Genomic DNA, 21,995 nt, shown 5'->3' with positions numbered 1-21,995 from the left:
CAATTCTGATTGGTTCTCGCTCATGGAGTCACAAACGAGTGCGCCAAGATGGCGGTGACTCGAATGTGAACAAAAATAATGAAAATATTACCTAATTGTGGTTTATCTAGAGTAAATTGTTATTTCCATCGGTCCCAAATGAAAATAGATTGAGAAATTATTCACAAACCAATCTCATTTTCTTTTAATTGATCAATTTTGTTGATGTTGTTGTTTTTGGATGACAGACATCGCAGGATTCCTTATCCTTATCCCTCAATATCGTTCGTTTGGGTGCACTCGTTTGTGCCTCCATGGCTAGCCAAGGCCGGCTGCAAGTCAGCTGATAATCGAGTTGTCTTAACTCAGGGTATAAAGGGACTCTACGAAAAGAAAATTTCATTTCGACGTTCGGAGCTTCGTCGGAAGTTACGGGTGATTCAGTCTCCGTCAATCATCAGCCTAGAAGCGTTTAAGCAAATCTATACTCAGAAGAATGAAAAAGGACCTAAGTGTAATAAAGAGGAAGTGGCAGCATTACGTTGGTTGAAAGCGCAGGCGTGGCACACCCCGCATACCCTCGCGCACAGACAAAACGAAATTAATCCGGTGTCCTAGATTCGTTCGCGAGAACTAGCGAGAAGTAGAGCTTATTCTTAGGGGAGAGAAAAGTTAAATTAGGATCCAGAAAAATTACGGGGACTTTGGAAGACAGGGGGTTGATGCCAACCTTCGATCTACATATAAGTCCTTCCCGATAACCCGCAGCCTGTTGTTGACACCAACAGTAACTTCTGCGTCACTGCTAAACTACTGTCATAAAAGATACTATTCTAACTCCGGAACAGGGTCGGATTTACCTACTTGCCGCCCATGGGCCGCCTGTATTTTGCCGCCCCCCTCTCATTCGTTTTGAAACATCAATAAAAACCATCAGGTGAACGTGCCGGAGGGAAGAGGTGCATAAGACGCGTTACTACTCGTATTGGATACATTTTTTTGCGAAAGCCCTGTCAACACTACTAGCAAAATTTCACGGAACTTGACGCGAAAGTTAAGATCCGTAAACCTATCTCTATGTGGACAAGGTTCTTCATTTATAAGAAATGAAAAAAAAAATTGTGAAAGAACAAACATAAACGTGGTTTAATAATTTTAACTTTCGCCGCTGCGCCGCGCTGATTGCACTGTGTTTGGCGCAATGCGTGAAGTATCCCTGTAGTCTTGTAGGCGCTATGCGTTTCACGCCAACCGCTCCTGGTCGCCGCACTGTGTTTGGCGCAATGGGTGAAGTATTCATGCAGTCTTGTAGGCGCTAATATGTGTTACATGCCGACCGCCGCGCCGACGGGCTTGTCCTTTTCATCTCAAGTCCTGGTCATCATACCTCTCTGCGCTGAGCTCCGGGCCAAATTGCGTGTTTAGTTCCTCTCTTAACTCGACTAATTAAAGATACTGTCTCTTGTATCACAGAAAAAACGACAAAATTGGAAATTACTATACTCTCATAAAAGAGAGATTTTGTCTCCTTTTCTCATTGATACTTTTTTTCCTGAATCCGATTTTTTCTATCCGTACATTTAAAAAAAGATCGATTTAAAAAAAGATACGGTCCGTCGGTCTCACAACTAAGTATAGAGTTGGTTAACTACGTGATTTAGGTTCACCGAGGTACAAGCAATTATAATTTTCTTTTCTTTTCTGAGGGAGGGCGGACAGGAAGGGGACCCCCCCCCCCCGGCCCCCATGGGGGGGGGGGGGGGAAGGCTAATCAGTACGCTCCCTCTCTAATAAAAATAACTTCGTTGGCCTAAAGGACTCCGAAGTAGAGGCCTTTAATATAAAATTAGCCCGGTGCGGTTTAAAATTACTATCGAGGATAGTAACTAATCCCTGTTGGATGATGAATGACGGGAGAAGTGTTGAGGAATCCGACATAAACAAGTAAACAAGACCCAAATTGATTCAAGAGAGAGAGCTAGAGGCACTAAAATGCATCTCTGCACGTTGCCAAATCTCGCTTTAATCCGTACAATCAATGCCCTAAAAACGAAAACTGAGAATAGATCAGCGTATCGTGTTGACTTTTTTTTGCGAAAACACAGCACGTCGCGCAAAATTGCGGGGGCCTTTTTGAAAAATCCAGAGGCCGAGAGCAATAAGTGGACGTATTTCTGCCAAACGGAACTAAGTACATCAAGACGTGAGCCCTGTATGCATATATTCTTATGGGTCTCAGGGCTCAAGACTTAATGCACATAGTTCCGTTTGGCAGAAATACGTCCAATTGGCACCCCGAGATTTGCCCCCTGATAAGCAGTTTAGCCTACTCCGAGCATGAACATGGACGGGGCAAGGGGGTTAAGAGGCCTACCCGCAAGAAAATGAACGGGATTTTCACGATGAGGGCGTAAAATTTGTTTCAACTATATTATTGCATTTCAATCAAGTGTTCAGTCAGAGCAGCTGATTGCTTCTAAATTGTCTCGAAATTCAGAATTTATTGGGGAAGCCCTCTGGACCCTAATTTTCTCTTAAAAAGATGACATGTCAGTCCCCCGGATCCCTTCGATAAAAAGGGCGAGGGTGTGCTGATACTACTTTACTAGTGGGTACGTCATCCTCTGAAATCCTATCTTTTCGTCATCTTTCTTTCCCATACCTTCCAAAAATCCTTTCTTTAGAGGTTTCCTGAAATCCTCGCAATTTCTTTACCCGCTGACACGCATCTTCATCTGTCAAAAGGACGGATTTTAACGTAAATTTCAAAAATTCGGATTTGGAAAGTGGGAATTTTGGAGAAATAAACTGAATCACGCAGAATCTGACTAGAGTATACCGCGGGAACGTAATTTAATTAACTATGTGTAAAAATTGCAAATCTGCCACGGCTCTTTTTTCGCGTCTATCACGAAAAATCTCTGCTTACTTTTTGTGCCTTTCACGGAAAAAAAGAGGTGTATAGGGGTCAATCCCCAACTTGGTCATTTCCAATTAATTGTGGCAGTGCCCCGATAAATTAGGTTCCTGACCTAAATGTTGCGGTAGTACCTCAAGTTGAGTTGCGGCACCATCAAAATTAATTGGAAATGTCAAAATCATCCAACAACTTGAGGTATCACAATTTTAGGAGATAAACCCAGACACTTTTATTTCCGTGTTTAAAGAGAAATCCGGCGATATCCGTATCCCGTGCCGACCTCTTAAAATTGGTGATTTTTCCATACGGTACACACCCTGATAAGGTGCCCCTCTAGGCCTCCTAATCGACCTGTTGCACAATTTTTTTATTGTTGAATCGAAAGAACTAAGTATCCTGATGTCACAGGAATTTTTCTGGAGTTTTTGACCATTGGAACCCCCCCCCCCCCCCCCAAAAAAAAAAAATCAACTTATAACGCCGCAAGATTCGTATTTTTAAAACGGTCAATTTTACGCGGGAACGGGTCCGGTACTTGCGTGACATCACAGTACATAACAAACCTGGTTTCATCATTGTTTACAATGTACTTCTCCATAAGGAATTAGCAGCCGCTTGATGAAGAGACCAGGTTTGTCACGTACTGTGACGTCACGAGTGCGCCGGATCCGATCCCGCGTAAAAGCGACCGTTTTGAACGGGTCGGTTTCTTAAACAGCCGTCTTTGAGTTTGGGAGGTGATTTCAAGATTTTTCAACAGATCGTTTTCGATACATCAAATAGGTGAGATTGTATCGATATCGATTGGTTCAACATGTAAACATAGCCTCGAAAGTCAATCGAGTAATCTGAGGAAACGGGGTTTTTCTGATAGATTTTTGCTTCTTATGAGTACTAAATGGCATCGCAAGGTGAAATAATAAGGAATTTTCTCATTTCAGCTTTTCCGACTGAAATCCTGAAAGTTTTGTTTGAGGTTATGTTCTATTGTTTTGAACATGGTGTCTAGTTTTCTTGGCAAACCTCATTCCCTGATTTTTCCCCGATTTTCAGGAGCTCATTCCCTGACGAGAAACCGAAATTTTCACCCACTTTCCCGGGATTTTCTTTGGGAAAAGAATATAATTTTCCAGAGTTTTCAGATATGCATATCGATTTTAATTCACCTTACAGCCATTTCTTTGGAGCACGTCAGATTAGACCGCCAAATTTGAAAAAGAAATGATCCCTGGATGGTTCGAGAAGAGATTCCCGGTAAATTTTCATTCCCTGAAGAATCCCGGTTTTCCCCGGTTTTTAAAAAACTAGACACCACGGTTTTGAACCAAACGATGCATCGAACAACTGTCGAAAACGATCTACAGCCTCATCGTTCTTCTCGAGAAATTAGCCATTGGCATCAGTTATCGATTGGCAAATCCCGCACCTTGCAACAGGCCCATTCCTGGTCTCGCCCGTGCACCTTTTTTCGGCCGAAACTGCGCGCTACGTCTCCGCTGGACGCTCGACAGGAGCTGGAACGAGCGAAAGGTAGTTCAGGGACGATTAACCGTCTGGAATCCGGTCCTAATGAGACGAGACCCGGAGCCGAGTGTTTTCTGTTTTGCTTTCGATCAAAAATAAACCCCGATGGAAGGGAAGCAATTGAGTCGGTTCCTGCGTTAGACGGGCCTGAGTCCAAAAACTCATGAGCCCTGCCGTCGTACGTGATCAACGAAAGCGAGAGCCCATGAGTTTTTGGACTTACGCCCGTCTAACAGGGGCCGATCCAATTGGACCTGGACAGATCTGGTGTCTTGGCGCTTTGTGCCGCGAGTCCGCGTCCACAGCGAAGTGGAAAGGTATTTCGCCCCCCCCCCCCCGTCCCCCGGGGGCTCCCGAAAGCCCGGGGGGCGCCGACCCGACCGCACGACGTCTGTGCTTTTTGGCACGCATAACCAAAACCGCGAGCGGACGTTGCCGACGTGGGCGAACGCTATGACGTGGAAATGGGGATTCTGTTAACGTCGAACATGCTATCAATTTCTTACGCTTCGTCCGGTGAGTCACGGCTCCCGATGATTCATGACTTTCGATGATTCGCGAAAATTTTTTGAGGGATTTCGTCGTTTTTAGCAGAGAAGGACTTGGATCTAGTGGACTGGGTATTAAACGGCGCAGAAAATGTATCACCTTGATAAATGATCCATCATCAAAATTCTACGTAGAACACGATGGGCAAATCGGGAATTTTCAAATCCAATTAATGAGTGAGAAATTAGCGACAGAGTAGAAAATGTATCATCCAGATGATTGTCTGTTCCGTCATTAAAATTCTACACATCAGAACACGATAGACAAATTGAAATAATGAGTGAGCAATTCTTTTTTTTTTTTTTATATATTAATTGGTTTACTGAAAGAAAGTTTTTGGACATACTATTGTCACACAGTGGATTGCGGGAAGGGAGTTCTTGGAAAAACTGATTTAAATCCTGATTTAATTTAAAAATGGTAAACCATCAACCTAGGACACACTAAAACTACCGCTAAATTGTTGCTTATCTTCCGGAAAATACATACTCTTCCCAGAGTTGATGCGCGGGTCCCTCAAAAACTAGCTAATCAACGAAACGCGCATAAGAATACTAAAAACGAGCGCACGTCTGAGGGACAACCCCCCCCCCCCCCCCCCTCCAACAAAACGGCGATTTTTAGAAAAAATTTATTTTTGATCAACTTGGTGCATGTTTTCTCACTAAAATTCCACATAGAACAATATGGAGGAATTGAAAATTTCCAAATTCAATCCATGGGTGAGAAACCATTCTTGACGTCTCAGTGATTCGAATACCCTGCTTGCCAAGAAACCAAGATCTAGTTGGGTCGATCGGTCATTACATTAATCTTGCCGTGCTTTACGATGGAGTATATTCTTCCGAGTTCCAATGTTTATTACACGTGTCGATTTAACGTGTGCCAAAAAAGAGCGGAAATTTATGTGAAACCGAAGTCTAGTTATTTGCTAAATATCTCACTAGTATTCGTGGGCTTGTTTGTCCTGTGTTGGCTTGTTGGCTATGTTTCGTAACTGGGTTTGAATTCATTGATTGATTCTTATCAGAAATATAAACATTACTTTCTCACTTACGTGTGATTGATTTAAGAAATTAGAGGAAGAAGCATCTTGGTCTTGGTACTAAACCTGTATGGTACCTGTTGGTAGTTGGAGCACTTGTATAGTACCAAGATTCTTCTTTTTCTAATCATTTTAGCATACGGTACTACTCTACCGAAAATGTTTCATTAAAGAAATGTTCAATACTCCCAACGTATCCCACGTGAAACTTTCATGAGGTAACATGTTTCATGATGTTTCAAATCTTTCTCTATCCAGAGGTCCGGGACTGGATATAATCGGATGGAATTTTATGCAGTATCCAAAATTAAAACATCATTCTTTTCTGTAAAGATATTCAGCTGGAGTAGTTAGGTGTTCCGATCTGACGCTAATTAAAATGTATGAAAATATTGAACTTTTTACAAACGTTAATTTAGTCACTGTTAATCTACGTAAATACGAGACCCCTGGAAGAAAATCTTCTCATTCCCGTCGTTGGGTACCACCTACATTTTACCCAACGGAATGTGGAACATGCAACTGGCGGCTCAGCGAGGATGATGCTGAAAGATAGCATACTTTATTCGGAAAATACACAAAAGGTATAAGATCATATGAACGTATTTATGCTAAAAGGAACTATAAACATTGGGTTTGTGTACAACATAGTTCCTTTTAGCATAAATACGTCCATATAAGGAAAAAGGAAACTTAATCCATGGAGGCAAAATTTTCAATGTTATGATTTCTGTCGAAATTGGTCCAAAAATCGACGAAAGAATTCCTGCAGAGAGCCGTTCGAGAGTATAGACTAAGCATCAAGTATCCTGTACGTATGAGCATAAAAGTAGTAAAAAATACTATAGAATAAGTTGCAAGTTCAGTTAATGATTATGTCACTAGAGGGCGTAATGTTACATTACAATTTGCGATCATGCTATGAAAAAGGCATCCTAAAATTTTGAATGTCTGATTCTCGAAACTACATTTTTTTTTAAAATGCTGACTGTAAGCCACCATAACTCAGGGTTTGGGTTGAAAAAGTATTTTAGTTTCAAAAAACGTAAACAGGTGCTTCTAAGTTGGAAACTGGATGCTAACATTCTATTTGGCAAATGTTGTCCTCAGAGACTTTAGCTCTTCTTGAGTTCTCCGATTCTGAAATGTGTAGTGTTTATAAAAATGTCACTCGATGCCTTCATAGATATAGTATGGAACCTTTAAATTGGAACGGTAAAAAGTTTCATCCAAGTGTTACTTACGCGCTCCTGGTTGGGTATTGGTAGAAAAAATGCAACAAAATACTTACAGGTCCTGAAACAAAAGATGCAAACGTTCATGAGTTATACGAACACTTTAAATAAGAAACATGGCATGTGATCGAGAATGAATGAAAGGTTGCGACCTATTTCACGATCTTTACTCGCGTAAGAAAACAGGGGTGGAGCGCTCAAATTTGGATTTTTTTTTTTAGAATTTAAAAGGCAGACATTTTGACTCACATTTTAGTCGGACAAAGAGGCGAGCCAAAAGAGGTCGCGTGACCTCCCATGGCCAGCCTTTTCGTAATCTATTTTTATATAAGTGCATTAATAAGTAATGAAAGTTTTCACGAGGGAGGGTAAAAAAAACTGCGTCGATTATTCATTTCGGGTCATCAAATTAGTTGAAAAGTTGTCCGGGGTTTAGAATCTAGTAGCTCGAAGGCTTTCAATTCCGATGTGTTAGGTTCTACCGTCAGGGATAGCCGGTAGTGTGTGGTCCTGAATTCGGGGTTAGTAAAGTTTTATACGAGTTTGCGGTCCGAAGTTAATATGAGTTCGCTTCTCTCAGATTTCAAAAATAATAAGGTTCTTTTTTTACTTTGTTTTGCTTACATATTTTGAGTAATTTTACTTCGAACCGTGATAAAATGGCCAGAAAAAATTCCGAAATCTGCCACCTCGTTTCCATAATTTGCAACCTGGGGCTATACAGCCCCAATCTCCCTCTCCCTCTGAATAGTTTGCTAGAAAAATAGGGGGTCTGCATGAGTGCCCTTTCAATTACATTGGTATTCGTGGAGAGAATCCTGGCATGCCGCCGACGACCGCTATCCAATGGGCAGATCCCTTGCTTCGTCGTAGAAAGCTCCGATTCCTTAGTGCTCAATTTAGTCAATGAATCTGTTTAGTTGCATACTAGGTGATACAGGCATGAGAGCAGACTTTGTGTGTGTGTGTGAAACCGCCAAAAAATCACGATGCGCATGCGCACGTCAAAGCAGACTTCTGCGTTCCGCTCAATGGAGCACGCATTTGGACCCAGTTTAACGGAAACGCATCGAGTCCCATTTTGGAGAAAAATGAGTTGAAAGTATTTTTGATTGTAGAATCAAAAATACTTTCAACTCCTTTCTCTCCAAATTTTCTCAAAGTTTTCCCGTTTTACCCGACGAACTGACTTTTGTGTGTTTTCTCTGTCGCTTTTACCCAGCAAAATTGACTAATAATGGCTGCAATGGAGATGTTGCATGTGTGAGGAATTTGCGATTTGACTGTTGATTCTAATGTAAAAGTTCGCGAGAAACACGATAGTGCACTGGTTTTCTCTGAAATCAACTCCCAAGATCAAAAAAAGCTCTCAAGTTGCGGCCAAAATGGAGGGGATATTCCACCCTACCCTGAGAGTCCACCTCTACATCAAGACAAACTCTCCATGCAAAGATAGGGAGCAAATACATTGACAGGGTTGCCGGGATTTCAGTTTTAGAGTCCCCAAATAAGGTGGCAGCCCTGTCAATGTATTTGTTCCCTATCTTTGCATGGAGAGTTTGTCTTGATGTAGAGGTGGACTCTCAGGGTAGGGTGGGATATCCCCTCCATTTTGGCCTCAACTTGAGAGCTTTTTTTGAGCTTGGGAGTTGATTTCAGAGAAAACCAGTGGCACCATCGTGTTTCTCGCGAACTTTTACATGAGAATCAACAGTCAAATCGCAAATTCCCACATGCAAGATCTCCATTATATATTAAATCTAACAGTCAGACATTTTCTGTCAGTTCATAATAATTTTGGAGCGTTTTTCGGGAAATGTTTTGCCGCCCCATCTAACCCATCCCCGCAATTATTTTGTCTCCCACCCCCTCCCCCGAATTTGGCTAAACGACACGGTTTTTATAGTTTAATTCGGTCACTACGCCGTCTGAAGAGTTTAACTTGATTCGAAGGTTTGAACATGATATAAACAACATAACCTGATGATTCTGTGGTAAATCCTTCAAGATTCTGAAAAATCCTGGTGATTCTCCAACCCTTCTGAATTTTACCGCGCTTTAAAAGGTCGGAAAGACTGCAAAGCTAAGAAAGAATGCCGTATGAGCCTTTGAACGTTGCCAAATTTCCTCCGATTAACGCGAGTTATTCGGTGTACTTGAGAATACCTGTCTCCCAATTTAGCCGAGGATTTTTTTCGCAATTCCACCTGTGATACCTAAAAATTTAAAGGGAAATATTCATAACTTTTCGGAAAAATACTTATTTTACTTAAAGAAATTTGGCAACATTCGATTGTAGATACGACGCTTTGCTTTAAGCAAAATAGCCAAACGAGCTGATCCCGATCACATTCTAGTCATATGAAAGTCATGCTGTTTTAGTTTGCCGTCAAAAAAAGAAGATGAGAAGAAATTACGCAACGTACAATTCAGTTAAGCTGACCCCGCTTAAATTCGTCCAATTGAACGTATTTATGCTAAAAGGAACTATGTGCATAGGGTTTGCGGGTAACATAGTATCTTTTAGCATGATGCGTCCAATTTAGCCTGCCCCTTTCCGACGCAAACGGGTGTTCACTGAATACCACATTGCGACTCAACACGACGAGACGCTAGTATTTGATCATTAGTTGTTGGGGGCAAACCTGTACTGAAAGTAAACAAAAATCGGAGTATTGCGGAATTTTTCTACATCCCCGGTATTTTACTATCAATGTTTGGCAAAAAACGGATCAAATACGCCCAGTAACATATTTCAGCTGTTTATTCCTCAGGAATCTCTAGATGAAGAAGGCGAACGCGGGATATTGCATCCCGATTAGTCAAATCGTATACGATCGCTTTTCCGAATGGCAAATTATCAGCTTTAATTCAGGTTTTCTGATACGAGATTTTTTAGGATTTGACAGCTGAGTTTTGCTTCAAGGCGTATTGGATCTGTTTTCTGCCAAAAATTAAATTGGAAACCAGTATTTTGGCAAAATTTTACAATAGGTTTTACAATACTATGGTTCGCTTCCCAGATAAAGATTTACATCATTCTTGGATTTCAAAATTTCCTGAGTTGTCAGGGATCTTGACTAAAATCTTTAAAAATCTTTGACTTTTCTTTTAACGGAAAAGGAGAGGGGCTTGATTTCTCGAGACTTCCTCCGGTTTCTCCTGATTTTCCGAGAACTTATCGCAGTGCACACTTATTTCCGTGCTTTGGAACGAAAATGTCAAACACACTGAAAAAAACTCCAGCTATGAAAGCCGTACTTCCCGACTGTATAAACATACCGTCCGTTCCGGGCTGAGAGGCTGAAAGTTCCAGGTGCTGGAGCAGTAGCTTCGACTGGTACGGATTCAGAAGCCGGAGCAACGGGTGCTCCAACCGGAACTTTCGGTCCCTGAGTCTAGAACGGACAACATGTTTATGAAGGCCGTAGATATGGCTTCCGCGCCTGGAGTTTTTTTCACTGCAATCAGGGTGTCTACTAAAACAGGCTGGTCAAAAATAAGTACTATTACAGTACTTTTTCAGTACATTCTCGAGAAATTCAGTACCTCCTCCAACAGAAAAATTCCGTACTTTTTCAGTATCTCCATTGGACGAGATGAGAAACATTTCAAAAATTTGAAAAGGCGACCAAAATGACAAAAAATTTAAAAAAATTCCGGACCTTTTTGCGGAATTTCCGCACTTTTTCAGTACTTCCGGACCGCCCTTAAAAAATCAGTACTATTTCCGGACTTTCCGGACTTGTAGACACCCTGGCAATCCAAATATATTTTCAATTTTTTGTAAGCGTGCGGATACCCGCGGTCTCACCTGTTGCTTGAGGAGTGAGCCTGAGGGTGTTTCAAATCCGGAGCGCTGCGGGACGGATGTGAGTCCGGACGATACAAAGGCATGCTGCGCGGCTCCACTGCCCCAACACTCCGTCAAAAAAAATCTCCGAAAACGTCTCCGAAAGTCTACGCCAACCGATATTTCCGATCAAGACACTCCCAATTCCGAAAATCCCGAATGTTCCCGAAATCTCCGAAAAACCTGGGCTCCACTTAGCTTCCCTAAATCTCTCAACGCGCATCTAAAGGATAGAACCGGGCGGAATTGCATCAGTCGCGCGAATCGCAAACTCACATTCCATTCAGATTTAGTCTGCTATTAAAGCCGCTTACAATAGCACCGTGATCCTGTTCAAATCGTGTTTCCATCACACACACTGATAAAAATCTGGCTTTATTTTTTTTTTTTCAGCACTCATAAATTTCTAATCACAGCATACAATTTAGTTTATGGTGCTTTGGAGGAGATTTCTGCTGGATATACTTCTCCGCTTCGGCGATCAGCAAGCGTCTTTTTTGACGGCATTTCGTGAGAGGTCAGAAATGCGGACGATGAGAGGGTAGCACTGGGTAACGGGTACTCTCACGTGGAGTACCAAACTGAGTACAGGTGGAACGGTGGTACGGCGTGCATACGCAGCTTCGATTGTTTGACGACGTTCTCGTGCGGTTGTCATTTTTTACAATACGGACGAACCTACAATATGGGTAAATGCTAAAAGCGACGAAATTACAATACGATGAGACGTACAATACGTTAAAACGCACAATGCAAAAAGTGTAAGTACCAGGGTTGTACGTACAATACGGGTGACGTAGGAGACTAGGAAATGTAATCTAATAAACGCACGATATGGTTCAACCAAAAGAGGAAGAGGTTACAATACGGAAAAATTGTATAATTTGTACAGTATACAACACGATTTTTTTAGGGCGTACAATTCAATGCAATTCAATTCAGTTCAAAAGTCCGCGTGAAATTCTTTGAACCAGTGATTCACAAAGCTCCGTGATTAAGAAGAGGAGTCCACAAGAATGTAAATTATTTCGTCCTTTTCGCAATACGAGCAGGAGCAAACGAACGGACAGATTTCAGGACACGAAAAAAATTCAAAACGCATACGTTTCCCGCGCAAATAAAGGTCAGTATCACTAAAGTCAATTCCGCAACTTAACAAATACCAATTGCGAACAAATGCACAGCTCGATAGTACACAATTTCACGAGGAAGGGGTCCAAAACAATTGACGAGCAGGAAATACTTCGACTTGATAACAGATAAGTTCTCGAGCGAAGAGCAGTCTATGGACACTGAAACACGATACTGTGACGACACTAATGTACGCTGTCCACTCGCACGAAAACTGAGAGTATTCGCACGAAACAATTCACCAAAAACACCTCAAAAACTCCTGGTGTCGAGGCACGACGAGATTCCGAAAAGCGCAAAGGTCGACCCGAGTTAAAGGGCTCGTAAACGCAGCGAAAGCACAAGGACAAGGCGAAAACGCTCGCTCACTTAACCCGTGGCGTCTGGACGGGATGACAAAGGCTTAATGAGGTCTGATAGGGCGACGAGGTCGACTCTCGCGGTGGACTCGTGCGGTTATCGCCGTTGATAAAGGCACGAAACCGTGGAAAAGAAACGACGAAAAATGCAATATGGGACGCTTGCAGCTCGCGGAGATGACGCTGGCTCCGGACGGAATTCACTCGTCAGCTGAACGTCCGGATGAGGGATGCTGCGAGGGAGCGAGATGAGATGGGAGAGGCGCAGGCGCCGGCGTCGAACGGAGCCGCTCGCGACGCGCTGCGTGACTCAGCGGCGCTTCGAGTCGCGCGTCGGGGATTCGATACAGAGTCATAGAGAAAGAACATTGCGAGATATCTTTTCTGTTGTCATGTGACGTCACTTGGTGGAGCTTTAAGCGCAAATACCTCGAAAACGATAACACTGACGAGTATAGAATTTATGCACTAAAAAAAAGAAAAAAGAAAAAAAACACGTTGGATCTAGAGTCCAGGCTCATAAAAACATCGACAAGAAGAAGTACTCTTGATTCAAACAGAATCTAGCTTACATCAAGAACCAAGCCTCTTAATTTAAGCGTATTCCGTTTTGATTCAAGCAAAAATCCGATTGAATCAAGAGTATTTTTTCTTGTCAACGTTTTCAAGAGTCTGGACTCTATAGATCCAATGTGTTTTTTTTTTTCCAGTGTGCCTTAAAAAATTGCTGAAAATTTAATGCTCTACTGGAGACATTGAAAACGACTGTATTTCCGACGTCTGAATTGATTATCAAGATTTTTCGGTTTTCAGCTTCTCACGATGTGAAAACCAAAGTTGAGGTATTAGCAGACTTTACAAATATATGCAATGGTTGCGACTCAGGCCAGGCTTTCATAAAAAAAAAAAAAAAAAAAAACAATGTGCGAGAGGATGTTTATAAAATTACAATTTTACCGTAACATGGTTAAGCGGCTCTTGCACATTTTTATTTTCATTTAAGCATTTATTTATCTTTATTTTAAGCTGTCCTGATTGTAAGTCGCAATCATTGCATATATTTGTAAATTCGGCTAATCGCTCAACTTTTGTTTTTGATTATCGAGTGTAGCTAATGACGTCGGAGGGTACAACTCCTCCACCCGCAACCCGCAATCTCATTCTCTTTATTGCGTTAATACCGAGGGCAACAACACAAATACCTACACGAAAATAGCCCGAATAATTTGACTAAAAAACAAGGACAAAACGGGAAACCAAGGCTAAAAAACAACAAAACATAAAGCCTGGGATTTTTGGGGTGGTTTCAACCTTCTCCTCGACCAGGAAACAAAAATATACAAAAATTACAAAAATCAAAATACCTAGATAAAGCTCTCAAATCCTGCCAATAAAAGATTGCAAAATCTTGGAAAATCGAAAGATTAAAGCACCGAAATGCTGATTAAACCAAGAAGACTTTAATAAAAAACTGACTAAAAGTTAAGAAAAGGCAGACTAACAGCAACGGAAATTAAATTAAAACAGCAGCCCAATAAATCACACACAATTTTAAGCGATCTGGACGAGCGGATAGTACATTTGGGACGATGCGAGTACTCGCGTCGTGATGCACTATTCGTGTTCTACGGATGTGCGTGTTGCATGTACGAAAATTGAAGGCTCTACCGCTATTCTTACCTTCCCGGAAATGCATAAAGGTTGTCGTAAGTTAATGTAACCGAATAACACAGCATCTGAGTGGGGAATTCATTGTCATCTCAATCCTTTTACCGCAGAAAAAAGTGTCGCCCACGAATTTCTGGTTTCCATCGCTTTCCTGATTTCCAACTTATGAAATAATTTTTGAATGAATTTTGATAGATAACATTGCCGAGCATTATTTTTTTCTGTTGGTTTCATTAGTTTGAGGGACAAGGTGCATCAGTGTAGTTTTTGAAAAAATTGAGATAATAATGTTTTCAAGTAAAACCAGTCTTGATGCATATTCTGTGAAAAATTAGCTCCACTGGAAAAAAAAAACACATTGGAGAGTCCAGACTCTTAAAAACATCGACAAGAAAAAGTATTCTTGATTCAATCAGAATCTAGCTTAAATCAAGAACCAAGCCTCTTAGTTTAAGCGGATTTCGTTTTGATTCAAGCAAAAATCCGATTGAATCAAGAGTATTTTTTCTTGTCAATGTTTTCAAGAGCCTGGACTCCAGATCCATTGTGGTTTTTTTTTTTTTTTTTTTTTTTTTTTTTTTTTTTTTTTTTTTTTTTTTTTTTTTTCCAGTGTCACAAATCAAAAATTTTAAGCATCAAAGAGTCAGTTTGAACTTGCTTCTTGCCATATGCCATAAGGAGCCATGTAATTTCGAAACTTCTATTACGAATTTCTCGAAATAGCAAAAACTACACTTATGCGCCGACCAAGTAAACAGGAACAATCTAATCTCCACTTTGGCCAGAAATCCAATCCGATCCGATCATCAGGAGCGAATCCGCGAAAGATCGGATATCCAGTCCCTAGATCGTATTCGATACATCAAACAGTTGAGATTGTATCGATATCGATTGGTTCCACATGTAAACATAGCCTCAAAAGTTTTTTGTGGGAACGGGTTTTTTGTGATAGATTTTTGATTCTTATAGGTAAAATGGCAATGAAAAATGAAATTGTTGGGAATTCTCTCGTTTTCAGCTTTCCCAACTTAAATCCTAAAATTTTTGTGTAGGTTATGTGCTGTTGTTTGGAACCAAACGATACATCGAGCCACTATCGAATACGATCCATTCAGAATGAGAATCTGGGCCGGATAAAGCGCGCGCAGCATCCAACGTCAGGCAAAAGGGGGGGGGGGGGGAGTTGAAACCCCTCTCCTCGTGCCCACCTCGCAATCGATGCACCCCTCGCTTCTTGCTCGCTTGCTCCGGCCTTTCGGGACAGGTGGGCAGAGGGCGGGAGGAGGGGGTCCCCGGGTCTAAATTTACCCCGGCAAAGAGCGTCGCCGCGCCGTTGAGCAAGTTGCCGCACTTCGTGCTTTATACCGCGGAATCAGCGAGGGAATTTGAGTCTTTGAGGGCTGTAGACGAAGGATGGGCCATAAGACACGGCCTGAACTAGAAAAAAAATTGCATGTTTTAGAAAACTTGCGTGGAAAACGATTCACGAGATTGGAAGCCGGAGGCTCGAAAATTATCACCGGAGCAAGGTGCATCAGCAAGTTATCAGGGTGTCTACTGAAACAGGTTGGCCAAAAATCAGTACTTTTTCAGTACATTCCCAGAAAATTCAGTGCCTCCTCGACAGAAAACTTCAGTACTTTTTCAGTACCTCCAATTGACGAAATTCGGCAAATTTCAAAAATTTGAATCTCCCGCTCAAATTGCGACAAAAAATGAAAAAATTCCGGACCTCCTTGCGAAATTCCGCATTTTTTTCAGTGCTTCCGGACCGCCCTTAACAAATCAGTAGTATTTCCGTACTTTCCGGAAATTCCGGACTTGTAGACACCCTGTATGATTATAGATCAAATGGAAAGTAGATTACACAATGACATCGTTTGTATTTTGGCCTTATACTTTTAAGACATTCAGAGGGGCTGCCCATAAATCGACCGAGTTCATCAGAGAGGATAACCAACCTATATTAACTTGAAACTGAGAAAAAGAGGTTTGAAGTTTTGTACTTGCATAAAGCTCAATGTAGAAAATAAACTGTAACCTCTCTTTTCACAAATTAATTTCTGTTTTTCGACTTTCAGTTTTTAGCAGGAGAAAATACACGGCTAGTGGAACTCGAATACATTCTTAATTCAATTTTTTCGAAAATGTGAGTTGTTTTCTTCCCTGAAACTCTGTCCAAATTACGTACGTAACGCTCTGAGGATAGGTCAGGTTTTCATAATTTTGGGATCGAGCGTGACAATGTGAAGCTCAGCGTTACGTGACGGTACGTTCATACTGGATTTCAACTTTTTCACTCTGATTCTTTTTAAGTTGAACATGCTAATTTTTTACGTACCGTTCCGGGAGTGCAGAGAGTTTTTAGGCTTCCCCTATTAGGAAAATTAGAGAAAATTTAAACTTTGGGGAAGGAAAATTACAAATTGTAATTTTTGTAGTTTAATGTTTCGTTAAATTGTGCATCTATGTAAATCAGCGCGCTCGATAGTTTTCTTCCCCGTAAGCAGCGCGCTTGAAAGGCGTCCAACACAGAAATCAATATGCTTTACAAGTTGTTTTCCAAAATTGATCGAAATTGGTGGGGGGGGGGGGGGGAGGAGGAGGCCTTTCTGAATTTGAAAAGTCTTTGCCAACTTTCACGCGAGCTTGTGATTAACCAGGGTGTCGAGATTTTTGTTTCATTTTGGGAAATCCTGATTTTTCCTGATTTTTGACTACTAAATCCTGATTTCATAATTTTTCCAAATCCTAATTTGTGGCGGAAAAAAATTGAAATTTCCGCATATGCGTATGCGACAGCAGTTCGATCGGACGGCCGACTTTCCTCAAATCCTGATTTTACAACCGATTTTTCCTCAAATCCTGATGAAATCGGGATTGAATCCTGATTGACCTCAAATCCTGATGGAATCGGGAAAATCCTGATGCTAGACACCCTGTTAACTTCCCAAGCATATAAATTCGGAACGGGATTGGCCGGTATGCTGTTCGAAAAAAAAGGAAAGATCATGGTTGCGACATTTTGCAGCCCAGTCCTGTTCTCTCTTGTTTCTTGGAATGCATATCCTTCTAACTGTATCGGTTGTTTTCAAAAGGGAACAAGTCCATTTATGCACGAGCCTCGAGTTGCATAAAAGAACATGCTAACACTAAGACGCATCAAGAAATGGACCTGTCCCTTTTGAAAACAACTGATTCAATTGACAGCAGCTATGCCCTCCCCTACTTTTCGGTGAGAAAATCACTCTTGAGCTTTTTCTTGTTGAAAACGGGGGTGGATCGCGTAACATGGGGTGGGTGGGTGTCAAAAATCGGAAAAATAAATATGTAAAACGATTTTTATCATTAAAGGAGCTAGGAATTTTCAATTCAAGGGCGCATAGGCGGTGCAGGCTACAACTCTTTCCCTTAAAAAAAAAAAAAAAAAAAAAAAAAAAAAAAAAAAAAAAAAAAAATAATGAAATAGACAGGGGCTCATAGATGGTGCAGACTATCACTCCTTCCCTTCAAAAAAACTTAAATAGAAAGAGGCGCATAGGCTGTGCATGACAACCACTTTTTCCCACCAAAAAAAAAAAAAATTAAAATTAAATGGATACATGAAAATCTAATTTCCTTCTTATTAAATGTTTCGTCAAAAAAAGAGATAGCACGAAAGATGGAAGGGGCTCTAAGCGGTTCTGCATGTCAAAAAATTCCTTCCTGATTGAAATCTGTCATGATTTGGTGAGTTTAATCAGAGGGCTGAATACTCATACTTTGACTTTGAATGAGAAAAGTCACTTTGGGTCTCACTAGTCTGAATGGGCTGTAATAATAGCTTTTCAATTTTCATTGCTTTTTATTGCTATATTTTCTGATACTGAAACTAACTCTGAGATTTTCGAGAGTATCAATCTAAGGGTGAAAATAACGAATACGATAGCGGTTACTGAAGTTAGATGATAAAATCAGGAAAATTTCATCTGCTGAATGCTGGTCAAGTTTACATCCAACGCAACTGCAGACAATGGACGAAGGCTAGTGCAATGGCAAAGATTTTTAGATTGAGTCCAAATTCAATAATTTTTACAGCACAGTTTACTATTACATACATGGTACGTAGTTGAGGTTTTAAATGAATAGTTTTTAATTCAAAGGCTAAGCTACAGCTTTTGAAAAACCAAGTTAATATTTCTGCCTTTATTTGATTTTGTGAAGGGTAATCAGCAAACTTTGATGCTTTAAATATTTGAAGAATTTTCTTCTAAAAGAGGAGAGGAATCCTGAGATACATTGAGTCGATCAGGTTTCCAATGAAAAAATTTGAGTATAACTAGAGGTCTGCAGCACCTTACACTAAGTAAAAGATGCAAATCCAGAGTCTAGCCATCATTGCATTGCAGTTAATATCGACCCTTTTGGTTTCATGGTCTGGAGTTGGAAAGATACATAAATGACAGTGTAAAAAATTTGATTTTCTTGTCTCTCCAAGGATTTGAAATAGGTGATAAAATATTAGTTTCATAGCTACAAGGCAAAGTAATCTGGTATACAAATGCCTAAAGCCTAGCTCCATCAACTCTTGAGATGAGTTAATCCTCTGATTGTTAGATGGGGACATAGAGTGCCTATTAACTTTAATTTTAGACACTTCGGAACAGTTCCATCATCTCTGGTTAGATGTAACCTTTCGTTGTATAAAAACTTATTTTCAAAAGGATTAAAGGGCTTGCGTGAAACATTACATAGTTCAGATTACATTTCCAGTTTTGATGGCACATTTTGGAACTAACGTGCTAGTCACTGGTTATAATGTAACACGTACCCTAAGTGCTTGTTAGATTTTAACTGGAGGATAAATGTGTATCAAGAGGTGACAGAACCGGGCCTTACTTTCAAAATGCCCCACAGAATTGAATGAATCATTTGGACCATAAAGATCAAACAAGCCCTAAAATCTCCATGATTATCAAACACTCACAGTTTCGCTTTGACAAAGGGTCAAATTTAACCATCCACGCAAGGACCAGCTGAAAGTGAGAGTCTCAGAGGTCAAAAAATGGGTTCAAAGATCAAAGGATCTTAGGTCAGCTGGTATACTTCGATGAAGAAACAAAATTACTTCATGGATCGAGCAAAATTTTGAGCGAATGATTATAAATTGCGAAATTGTTGTTAGTAAAGTGCATAAATAGAATGATCACATTATCTACTTTCATCCTAGTTGACGAAGGATCAATGCAAGTTCAAAGGTTACACCATCTCGTTGCAGATGAAGTAACATCCAAGTAACAAGAGTGAAACTGTCAAAAAGTGACTGAATTAAAGTCAGTGAAGTCATGAGCATTCAGTTTGCCAATATTTTCGCGATAAACGAATGCGCTGACAGAGTTCATCATACATTTTCATTCTTGTGAAGACAGATAAAAGTGCAGGTTAGTGAGGTCAAAACAAAGGCGATTTGCGCTTACGTTTCATCGAAAATGCAGGATTTGCCATTGAGATCTTCAATATTTGGTTCCATCGTGGACCTGAAAGGTATTTGCACTTATAACACTTTAAAAATATATTGAAAATTCAGAAATAAAGGAAAATTTCATGATTATAAAATTCACAAGGCGCGGAAACGGCGGTTAAAATTTCAAACGTGAGAAGAAAAACAAAAAACCCCCGACGACAGATGAGTGCTGAAAGTTAGGGGTCTGACACCGGTGAGTAGAGGAACAAAACAATGACCGCGAACAATTTGAATTTCACTAACTCATTAACGGCAATAAAAATGTTGAAGACTTACGGTACTTAGTCCATTTGTAACTTAATTAGAGCAGAGCTTACATGCTCGACGGAGTGTCTTGCTTAAAACTTAAAACTCTTTTATAGGGGAAGGTATTGTAATACATTAAAATCACCAGTGCGCTCATGGCTCAACATTTCTGTAGGTAGCAACAATTGCCGCATAGCGAATTGAAGGCGTACTGGATGATGGAAGGAGAAGAGCTGATTATTATGCATTCATATCATGTCATGTCACTGAGAGTGAGAACATTGAAAATCATACATTCTGCCGGGTAAAGGTAGAAATCCGCACTTCGGCTGAAAGCTTAATACATTTGAAATAAGAAGGTGTAAATATTTGTTACCATGGTTAAGAATGGACAACGAAATCCACAAATCTCCAAGTACTTATTAGCACCCAAGACTCACATTTCTAGTGATAGCTATTCTATGTTTCACCTCCGGTTAACTGAACGAAATAGATCACAATTTTCTCGCAAAATCTGAGAGAATTTACTTCGGCACATGCACATGATTTGAGCTAAATACGATTGTAATCTAGAGATAAGCGAGACACAAGACACAAGATTTGTTTTGTTTTGTTTACCATGAACGCTGTTCAGCGGGATTTGGGAATTCCCGCATGGGAAAACCCATACTATGTTGCCGCCTTCAAAAATTGATGCATTTTAGGTTGAAAACATAACACTTAACTTCAAATAACAAAGAAAGTAGCAGCAACATAGGAAAATCCTTTGGCACAGTCATTCTAGGACATATAAGGAATAAGAAAATGCTAATATCTCAGGATATTTTGCGTATTTCTCGAGAAAAGTCCATTTGAAGTTGGCAACCTCGAATAAGCCCTATGCTACCCATGTAAAATCCACGTATGCACTTATTACTCAAATTTAAAGTTCTTATAAAAAAATTATTAGCAGCAACATAGGAAAATCCTTTGGCACGATCAAAGTATGATACCTAAGGAATAAGAAAATGTTAACGTCCAGGAGTATTTTGAGTATTTCTCGAGAAAAGTCCATTTGAAGTTGGCAACCTCGAACAAGCCCTATGCTACCCATGTAAAATCCCCGTATGCACTTATTACTCAAATTTAAAGTTCTTATAAAAAAATTATAAGCAGCAACATAGGAAAATCCTTTGGCACAATCAAAGTATGATACCTAAGGAATAAGAAAATGTTAACGTCCAGGAGTATTTTGAGTATTTCTCGAGAAAAGTCCATCTAAAGTTGGCAACCTCGAATCAGCCCTATGTTAGCAATGTAAAAACACCGTCAAATACCCAAACTTTAACTTCTTATAAAAAAATTATAAGCAGCAACATAGGAAAACCCTTTGGCACGATCAAAGTAGGATACATAAGGAATAAGAAAATGTTAACGTCCAGGAGTATTTTGAGTATTTCTCGAGAAAAGTCTTTTTAAGTTTTTAGTCTTTTCCCCATATGTTTTCAATGGGGAAATTCATTCCCGAGATTTTTCCTTCAACTTTACCGGCTTATCCATGGTGATCTACGAATGAAAATCACAAATAAACTATCATTCCTTGTCAGAAAAACGTTCCTCACCATGAATATCAAGAAAAATTGTGCATTTTCAAAAAAAAAATTTTGACGACTTTTTCGATTTTTGTCCACGGAGTGCCGCATGGCGTCATGCGGACATGCCTCATTCAAGTGTAACCAGTCAGAGTTTTGAAAATACTCTACTTACTTTGTTCCTAATAATGTGTTGCTCGAGAAGCAGTTTAAAAAGAAATAATTATGGTGAAAATCTCAAAAACGAGATGAAGAGAGTGAAGGAAACATACGCTCCTGACATACTCCTAGAAAGGTGGTGTTATTTCGAGGAAAGGATTGAAAAGAAAACGAAAGAAACAAACGTGGACTTTCAGCGAAAATCGGAGGCTCCTATTGATCAAGAGTTCTGAGTTGCAGCCTGATTACACAT

General features: G+C 40.3%; 1 protein-coding gene across 1 annotated transcript in view; it reads right to left on the bottom strand.

The window, feature by feature from the left end:
• Nucleotides 1-7,298, bottom strand: part of cnn (phosphodiesterase 4D interacting protein centrosomin) — a 41,266-nt gene extending 33,968 nt beyond the window's left edge. Inside the window, exon 1 of the mRNA XM_072299856.1 lies at nt 7,262-7,298. The gene's annotated coding sequence lies outside the window, so the exon portion shown is untranslated. The remainder of the gene's footprint in view (nt 1-7,261) is intronic.
• Between the last annotated feature and the right edge of the window lie 14,697 nt (nt 7,299-21,995).

Source organism: Bemisia tabaci, chromosome 4, assembly GCF_918797505.1.
Source record: "Bemisia tabaci chromosome 4, PGI_BMITA_v3".
NCBI lineage: Eukaryota > Metazoa > Arthropoda > Insecta > Hemiptera > Aleyrodidae > Bemisia > Bemisia tabaci.
The sequence above is the reverse complement of the archived record's forward strand: the minus strand, read 5'-3'. Positions and strand labels throughout refer to the sequence as shown.